Source organism: Sinocyclocheilus rhinocerous, unplaced genomic scaffold (assembly GCF_001515625.1).
Source record: "Sinocyclocheilus rhinocerous isolate Xijiao unplaced genomic scaffold, SAMN03320098_v1.1 scaffold113, whole genome shotgun sequence".
NCBI classification, from domain to species: Eukaryota; Metazoa; Chordata; class Actinopteri; order Cypriniformes; family Cyprinidae; genus Sinocyclocheilus; species Sinocyclocheilus rhinocerous.
In genome coordinates this window covers 2,256,573-2,267,209 of record NW_015646846.1, presented here as the reverse complement: position 1 = coordinate 2,267,209, position 10,637 = coordinate 2,256,573, and positions in this window count along the sequence as shown.

Below are 10,637 nucleotides of genomic sequence, written 5' to 3'. Positions count from 1 at the left end.
AGCATTTTTCAGTTTTCGGATGCATCCTATGCAGGGCTTCGGCCCTCCAGGAACTGAATTTGACACCCCTGATCTAGGTCATGTATAGAGTTTATAAACATTTAGTGTTTATAAAACATTTTCACTAAAGGATTGTTTCTCGCTTCTTTGATTTTGGATCAGTTTTTGAGTTCATATTACAGAATTTTGCACAAAGCATCATCATTGTCCTTTGTCACATATTAAGCAAGTTCCAAAGATGAAGAAGAGGCAGGAGTTCCAAAACGAAGGGAAGTTTAATGAAGATAATCCTCACGCGTAACAGATTTTACCAAAACCCAAACAACAACCAACAATGAACAGAGAACCAAGAGGAACTTAAATACACAGTGATGATGAACCAAAATGACAAACAGCTGGGAAAATAGAACAAAGGAAACAGGAAAGAGACGAGAAACAAAATGAAGTCCACGAAGGTGAAACGAACCAAACATAACTGTGACATTCTTAGTATAATTGTTTTTTTTAAACCACATCATCATTTTGTATGCATATGCTGATCTATTTATTGCGAGAGATGGTGAGGATAAGTTGGACTGTAACTACAAAAACTAGTTTTCCTTTACTTTTTGTACTTTGAACTTATACTTTTTCAGTTGTGCTTAACACAGTACAGCATTTACATTGCTAACTCGATTTTAAAAAGAAAAGAAAACTAGATAGAATTCTCAGGCATCCCTGAAGTGTTCCAGGCCTCTTTCTCATTCTAAGCTAAAGACTGACATCTTCTGACTTTTACATGAAATTGCAAGTACTTGCCCAAACAACCAAACCATAAACCTTAGTTTTACAGTTGGTTTTATTGTACTGATAATCATACATGTTTCTTTCCCATTCTGTTAAAACCTTAGTTATGAAACCTATAATTTTGCCAACTGAAATATTTCTATTTTCTTTTCGACAGGAAAAACATTCAAATGTGAGGTACTGGATCAACCCTTCTGACTGGCTGCAGGTAACAGGTTATATTATGAGAATCTATTGATTACACACAGTAATGTGTTCATATATCTCCATGCTTGTGTTGTGAACCTGTTGCATTATGTTGGCAATAACAGGAACTCACACTGAATTATTGATTCACTGCTGCTTTCCTCTGAAACCATTACTTCCTCATTCTCTATCTCTACATTACCCTTCAGGTTTTTTTTTTTTAAAGCACATGACAAGCTGGACTCATCACAGTCTCAGAAGAGACTCTGTTAGTTCAAATGCAGGACATTATGCCATCTTATTTTAGACTCATTGAATATAGCTGTTAGAGTGGAGTACACTTCAGTCTGCCTGGATGTGGGGACGTATAAAATCTTTAAAATAAAATTAAATAAAAAACCCTATGGGTTTTGTGCTTTCTGCCTGTTCTAAAAGGCACTTTCCAAGAAAAGGGTGAATGATGCATGAAATTAGTGAAAGGAGCTCCCCCTATTCTTCATAAAATGTTGATTGACCACCTCAGGAGGTCTAATTTAATATTATATAACCTCCATTCAATTTACTTGAAATTTGCAATATTTAAAACATTGTTTCATTTGGGATATATATATAAATACAATTATTGTTATTTATTTTTATTAGTATTTAAAACCCAGAGTTGAGTGACTGCAAATTAATAATAATAATAATAATAAGGGTTCATCTACCAATTGTCATTAGCGCAGTATAAATTATTAATTTAAAACATATAAAAATAAAATTGCATTCATGAAAACATGCAAAAACATTTTAGTTATTGTGATATATATACATACATACAATAAACATTTTTACATGTTTTTATTAATATTAATATGATTAATATTTAATATAATAATATAATTTAATGTAATATTTATTAATTATGGAATTTATTAGTGAAAATTTTATTTTAAATTGATTTCGTCCTTTCAATGAGAATAATAATAATAATAATAAAAATAATCAAATGTAAATTTAAGGTTAATTTCAAGAAAGATCCGTCAGACCTGAGTATGTATCAGTCTTTGCTTTCATCTTGCTGACCTTCAAAGACCACATTGCAAAGACTGCTCGATCCTGCTGTGAAAGGAGCTCCCCCTATTCTTCATAAAATGTTGATTGACCACCTCAGGAGGTCTAATTTAATATTATATAACCTCCATTCAATTTACTTGAAATTTGCAATATTTAAAACATTGTTTCATTTGGGATATATATATATATAAATACAATTATTGTTATTTATTTTTATTAGTATTTAAAACCCAGAGTTGAGTGACTGCAAAATGTCTTTAATAAAATATAATGAAATAAAAATTTAATGTTTAATTAAATGTAATTAAAATACACATTTTCTACAACAAACCGAAATAAATGTAAAAGATGATGAAAATGGTGAGGCTGTTGCAGATTGTAATTTTGGATACAGCTTAAAAGACCTCTGAGGTGGGATGTTTTTTTTTTTTTTTTTATGTATACATTTTATGTCAGATTATAATTTACCAAACCGTTCTCACTCCAGAAATGAGTAAAAATATATTGTGTTTCAGTATACGTAAAGGTTAGAGTTACTATATGAAAATGACACCTTGGCCTTAAATACGCAGTGTATTTCCACACACCCTCATGAAAATGTAGTACACTAGCATACTTAAAAAAAATTAATGAAAAATATGTAAAACATTTTTGTTATTGTAATATACATATATAATAATATACTTCAATTTATTGTAATAAATATACATATAATATATAACTTGTATATAATATATCTCAAACGACTATAATATATTACTTGTATATAATATTTGATCTCAATAAAAAAATAATGCTTAAGTGTGAACTCAGTGTAATGGTTTCAGACACTTAACTGCATGTTATTTGCAATTAAATGAAAATGTATAGTAAAAAAATCATATTAAATGCAATTCATTAAATTTAGAGACACTTTTTGACCTACTTAAATAGGACTTATATAGTATATCTTTATATGTAATTTCATAATTACTTCTATAATCTTGGTTACTACCAAATGTACTGCAAGCATTCATGGTAAACTAAAATATACTTTAATGTCATTTCTATTGAAAACTGAACACATTTGTAATGATGAAGTTGGAATTTTGTACATTTGAAATATATTAACGTTAAATATATTATCAAAGAACACTATACTTTACATGTGGCTAGTACAGTATGTTAATAAACACATCAAAATAAGTGTACTTCTTTAAAGCTTGACAAAAGATTATTAAAACATCATTATTTAAATGTACTTTAAAGTAAAAAACTGTACTTTTTAAAAGTGTACCTGAGAGTGTTATATGTGACATTGTCATGAAAGTGTACTCTCTTTAAATACTATGCATATTAGCTGCAAATACATTTTACAAATACATTTTGCAAATAGATTTGAAGATCACTACAAGTGCACATTCAATAACACACTTTTTTTTCACAAGGGCACTCAAAAATATTACTGCATTCAGCCTTCGACACACAATTGCTATATGTCTAAACTCAGTGAGCCTTAACCTTTAAGAAAGCAACAGCTGTGTGATTGACTGCTTGGTCTATAAAGGTATCTCAGGAAATATATAGCATACATTTCATCTTAGAGGCTTGAGTTTCATCCTTAAGCAAATGACTTATGAACCAGAAGTGCTGGCTCCCAAATAAATAAGAACAAATGTGAGCACAGTCCTTATCCTCACCATAATGCAGATGTGATTCTTCAGTCATCGCCGAGCCACTTGTCACTAGTTCTCATGTGCCTTTCACTAACAGTTTTGTGACCCATTTGAATTCAGAATTTGTGCAAATGACCCAGTGCATGTTATCACGCACATTCACATATGTTATTTCACAATCATGTCATGCATTGCACTAACCTGGATATAGTGGTGCTCTGCTTCAATTTTGTTTGGATGCACTGCCATCAATTCTTTGAGAATATTACACAGCCAGTGAAGATGAAGCACCTTCAGTGCAAAGGTTATATAACGCAGTCCCACAGACACGCATCCATCACTGATAATGAGGACAGATTACTCCACAATTCAGCTCCTTCATGTTCTTCATCTTCTATGTGCTACACCACCACAGCTGAGGATGCTTATATTGTTTCTAGTTTTAGATCAGTTTGCTTATTAATTTCATATAGCACATATAGCACAAAACATCAGTGATGTTCATCTAAGCATAAGGGCTTCAAATGATGGTAGTTTTCTAAATCACATCATCATTTTACATAGCTAACATGTTAATCTGTTTAGGTGAATCAAGAAAAGAAACCCACCAGGAACATGTTTTTTTTTATATTTCACTATAAAATATAAACTGAAGCATATTTTAGGACCATAATTTTGTTTTTGTTTTACATTAATATAGCACATTCTTCCCTCATATCCCCCTCTGCTTCAAATATCATTACCGCAATGGAAAAAAAAAAAAAAAAACTTATGTGAAACAAAAATATAAAATTAATTCCTTAATTTATTACATGGTATTATTTTTTAACTCCTAATTTCTCATTATCATAATGCAAAAAATAAATAAATAAATACAATTAAATAATAAAACCATTCCGTTATGTGCAACAAGAATATACAATGCATTTTATTTATTTATTTATGTGAATAATAATATATTTTATTTTACTTTATTTCAATAACAAGAATCACCTTTGAGAACAATGGGATTTGCAAACAGAGACGTTACGGTAATGAGAATGTGTTTAATTGTCATTAGAAATAATGTCAAAGCAAAAATCTAAATGGTCATGAAATTTCTTTTATGCAGAATATATATTTTGTCTTTTCATTTTTGGGGTAAAATGATTACTCATTGGATGTTGACTTCATGACTACATTTGGGTCATGAAATGATCTGATTTATTTGTCTGTTTTAAAAAATGTATATTTTTAAAAGTTCTTAAAATGGACCAACATTACAAAAGGCAACAACAACAACAAAAAGCATTGATCGGTTTGTGCAGGGCATGGCCCGTCAGCGGGAGGGTTTGTTTATGATGCTAGTAGAGTGTCTGGTCATTAAAGGTGAGCACTAATGTACTGTGCATCATCCCTGAGCCAAAGAAATCACTGACCTCGTTGATTATTCTTCCCATCTGCTTCTTATGGAAGTGGGAAGCCAGAGCAATCTGATGAAGTTATAATAGTACTGGAATTACCATATGGAACCAATATCAATAGCAATATCAAACTCAGTAGCAATAAAGCTTTTCAGTGCAAATCAAGCTGGAACTGATTGAACAAAGTGAATCAGGAATGATTAATGATTGAAGTTCTGTGCAATTCGGGGTTCATTAACAAATGTGTTTTCGATTACTCAATCTGTATTCAGTGGACGTATGAAATCAGTTTCCCTCAGGTTGTTTTAAACCACACTTAAAATGTCTTAATGTCATTGCACTATACACAAAATATCAAATGAAGTGGCATTTAGTAAATGATTAATTACTGAACCATTTAAAAAAAAAAAGATTATTTTCACCATTTTTGTTATTATTTTTGGAGTAAGACAAACCAAATTGTAGCTCTAAGATAAAATATGTAAATATGAAATAAGAATAAAAATAAAATATGTAAATATTAAATATTTGTCATTCCTGTTATTCAGTAGTCTTCTACTCTTTAAAAATTAATGTGCTTGTGTTTTCTTTTGGAATTATTGAATAAATATAAATATAAATAATAATAATAATTTACAATTTGGTTTGTCCCACTCAAAATAATAATAACAATAATAATAATATGTAAGAAACAAATGGAAATAAAATATTCATATTTTATTCTATGTCCTTTGTTGAGGACGCCTGGAAGTTATTCCAAAAAAATAAAAAAAATAAATCAATAAATCAATAAATCAATCAATCAATAAATAAATAGACAGACAGACATGAAAAGGCAAAAATAATCTTTTATTTTTCCATTCACCAATCAGTTTTTATGTTTCAGGCTATTGTTAACCAAACTTTATAGAAAGATATGACAGAATGATTTGAAATACTGTTTTACTTTAAGCTATATGTGCGTAAAATGTCCATAAATTGGTATTCTCATTCTATACAATGTATTTATACATTGCATCTAATTTGCATATTAATGTGTTCTTGGGGCAAACCATAATGAAAAAGAAGTGCAATAATGTGAGTAATAACTAGGCAACATAAAATGTCTTAATGTCATTGCACTATACACAAAATATCAAATGAAGTGGCATTTAGTAAATGATTAATTACTGAACCATTTAAAAAAAAAAAGATTATTTTCACCATTTTTGTTATTATTTTTGGAGTAAGACAAACCAAATTGTAGCTCTAAGATAAAATATGTAAATATGAAATAAGAATAAAAATAAAATATGTAAATATTAAATATTTGTCATTCCTGTTATTCAGTAGTCTTCTACTCTTTAAAAATTAATGTGCTTGTGTTTTCTTTTGGAATTATTGAATAAATATAAATATAAATAATAATAATAATTTACAATTTGGTTTGTCCCACTCAAAATAATAATAACAATAATAATAATATGTAAGAAACAAATGGAAATAAAATATTCATATTTTATTCTATGTCCTTTGTTGAGGACGCCTGGAAGTTATTCCAAAAAAATAAAAAAAATAAATCAATAAATCAATAAATCAATCAATCAATAAATAAATAGACAGACAGACATGAAAAGGCAAAAATAATCTTTTATTTTTCCATTCACCAATCAGTTTTTATGTTTCAGGCTATTGTTAACCAAACTTTATAGAAAGATATGACAGAATGATTTGAAATACTGTTTTACTTTAAGCTATATGTGCGTAAAATGTCCATAAATTGGTATTCTCATTCTATACAATGTATTTATACATTGCATCTAATTTGCATATTAATGTGTTCTTGGGGCAAACCATAATGAAAAAGAAGTGCAATAATGTGAGTAATAACTAGGCAACATTTTCATAAGAATATCTCATATTTCATAGGAAAATTGATCTATAATTTCTTTCCCTATTGACTTGTTGTGTCTCCCCAAAATGCTTGATAATGTTTGTCCTAGTGTCCTCTACAGAAGACAGAAGGTCTGTTTCGTAAAACAAAAAGTCATATTCCGATTTGAAACCCCATAACATTTTTCTGAGATGTTTATTTACGACAAACAACTTGAAAATTAGCCAGATTTAAATGATAATTAAAAAACACTATCATATTTCCCTAAGAGTGCTAAATTTGATCATTCTGTCAATATCAGTCATTTTTAAAGACCAAGGAGAGGGAGTGTTTATGATCAAACCTCCAAACCTTTGATATCTCTAAAAAGCCCTGAATGTGCTGTAAAACTGTGGCATGTAGGGACGTGTATCTATACATTGCATCTAATTTACATATTAATGTGTTCTTGGGGCAAGCCATAATGAAAAAAGAAGCGTAATAATGGGAGTAATAACTTGGCAACATTTTCATAAGAATTTCTCATATTTCATAGGAATATTGATCTATAATTTCTTTCCCTATTGACTCGTTGTGCCTGATTAACATGATGTTTGTCCTGCTGTCCTCTAGAAAAGTCATATTCCCATTTGAAACCCCATAACATTTTTCTGAGATGTTTATTTACGACAAACAACTTGAAAATTAGCCAGATTTAAATGATAATTAAAAAACACTATCATATTTCCCTAAGAGTGCTAAATTTGATCATTCTGTCAATATCAGTCATTTTTAAAGACCAAGGAGAGGGAGTGTTTATGATCAAACCTCCAAACCTTTGATATCTCTAAAAAGCCCTGAATGTGCTGTAAAACTGTGGCATGTAGGGACTCACTCAAATATAATGTCCTTTACAGAGGACACCAGTCTATGCCTGGGTCCCAGGAGGATATATATACACACACAATATGTAAATATTAAATATTTGTCATAAGTGATTATAAATGATTGTGAAAAGAGATTCCCCTAAGCAGAGGTGTAAAGTATTGGAGTAAATGTAATTAGTTACTGTACTTGAGTATCTTTTCGGGTACTTTGTAGTTGTACTGAGTATCAAAGATATTAGCAACTTTTACTCTTTACTTCGCTACATTTTTGACTGGCATGTCTCTTTGACTAGTGCATCTTTGAGCCTATATTTTGTATAAGTAAAATACTTAAGTACTGTTAAAATCAGATACTCTAAGACTTTTACTCAAGTTGTTTTGGAATTGGTGACTTGTAACGTGTAGTGGAGTAATTTTCACTGTAAGGTATCTGTACTTTTACTCAAGTATGGTTTTTAGGTACTCGTTACACCTCTGCCCCTAAGTAGGCTAAATGTCACTAGGTTTGAGATTTTCTAATGTAATTGCAATGACATTTCACAATGAGTCAGCAGCCAGCAGGGGGCGCCATTTCACCGCAGCGCAGCGCGCGCAGAGATCTCCCATGGGTTCCGAGCGAACGCTTGAAGTGCTGAACACTTGAGAGGCGAGTCGAGCACCTCACCATCCCTCTCCACACCACACAACACTACTAGCAGAGCAGCCATCCTGAACACATGACTGCAGCAGCCAAAAGCCCTCACTCCAGAAGCACATGAGAAGCATGTAATGGATAAAGGAATTTTGCAGATTTGAACCCTTCGTTATAATAACTGCAACTAAAGATCTCATCGTCCATGCTCTTTCAGATCTGTTCCAGCGCGCAAAGTTCAGACGCATCTGAAGGAACTTCGCAGAGTGGGAGTTTGGAGGACTCATTTGAGACTTTCTGAACTGATGCAGGAATCGTTTTAATTTCATTTGCATTTTTGTATGAATCTGTAGGTGATGATTTTCTTGGTATCGTTTTTGCGCAAAGGGAAATTATCAGTCTTTGGCACTGCTGTGCTGGGGTTTACTTCTGACAATGAAAAGCAAATGAGAGCGTTATCCCTTCACTTTTATTGACAGCCCAACGACAGGTAAGTCCTGGATTATTTCATATTAGAAATTAGCCTGGGTAACAGTATAAAATAAGAAAAATGCTTTGTACATCTTATTACTGATGAAGCATAAAACGTGTTGGTCTTCGATTTCATATTCATTTTTTTAATATATATTTTTAAATTGCTATAATTGTTAGAATTTTAGTTCCAAATTTAGAATGCACAACATATATAAATAAAAAAAACAAAATATTATATATATAAATAAATATACATTTTCCTTTCTTTTTCTTTTTTTATTTATATATATAAAGCACTTTACTGACTAGACATAATCATAGGGAATACTTTGAACATAATTGGCAGCTGTTCTACTTTTGCTTGATTTAAAGTGTATTAATACCAGATTTATTATGTGTTTATTTCATAATTATGAATTATGGGAAACATTGGTTACAAAAAGATGATATAGAGCCGGTATTATGAAGATGGAAGATGGTTGATCGTACCAGAGCTGATGGAGATGTTGATGATGATGGATTAGGTGGTTAAGAGAAAGATGATGGTGCCCACTAAAGTTGGACATTGCCTAATATGGTGGAACATATGAGGACCAGCCATGTCGACCAATGCGAAATCCTCTGTGTTGCTGGGTTTGAAAGGCAAATCTGCTTGTTTGGATCTGAATCATTGCTGATTGTTGCTGGAGTTGCAGATCAATGTCACATTACCCATAGTTACCGAACATGTATTATTATAGTCAGTCAGCATCTGTGCTGCATGCCACAGTACAGGTGTACCTTTACGAATAAATTTTGATGACGTTGTCCAAAATCTTCAAAATTATGCCTTATCTGGCTGTATCTGTATATGTTGGAATCCAGTGTTTGCGTAAAGTTTTGTCTGACATTCCTTAACTGTTCCCCTAAAAACCAAATAGACACAACTTTTCACAATTCAATCAATTCCCAATTCCCCAAATTAAGCCCCTCCCCCTTTTCCTGTTTCCTCGGTTGTGGCTAGAAGGGATACATTGTGTTGTGTTTTATTAACGTCTACACCTACCCCAACCCTAATGCAAAAATAGTAATTATTGTTGCACAGTGTGAGAAAAATTACGCTATTTTGATGTGCGCATGCCCAGTAGCTTTTGCTGTATGCCGTCTAGCCTTAAAGAGTTAGTTCACCCAAAATGAAAATTCTGTCATTCCATACATGTATTACTCAGCCTCATGTCGTTCCAAACCCGTAAGACCTTCGTTCATCTTCGGAACACAAATTAAGATATTTTTGATTAAATTTGAGAGCTCTCTGACCCTCCCATAGACAGCAACGCAACTGTAATTTTCCCAGGTCTAGAAACGTAATAAGGACATCGGTAAAACAGTCCATGTGGCATCATTGGCTCAACTTCAATTTTGCGAAGCTACGAGAATACTTTCTCCAAAGAAAACAAAAATAACATAATTTATTCAACAATTATTCTCCACCGAGTTATGTCTTCTGCCATTTTAGAGAGTACCCAAGAGTGTAATCGACGTGATCAGCGTTGTTTACGTTTTAACATAATTTATTCAACAATTATTCTCCACCGAGTTATGTCTTCCGCCATTTTAGAGAGTACCCAAGAGTGTAATCGACGTGATCAGCGTTGTTTACGTTTGGGGGAGAAAGCGCGCATGAACGTAATCTGCGTAATCAGCGTTGTTTACGTTTGGGGGAGAAAG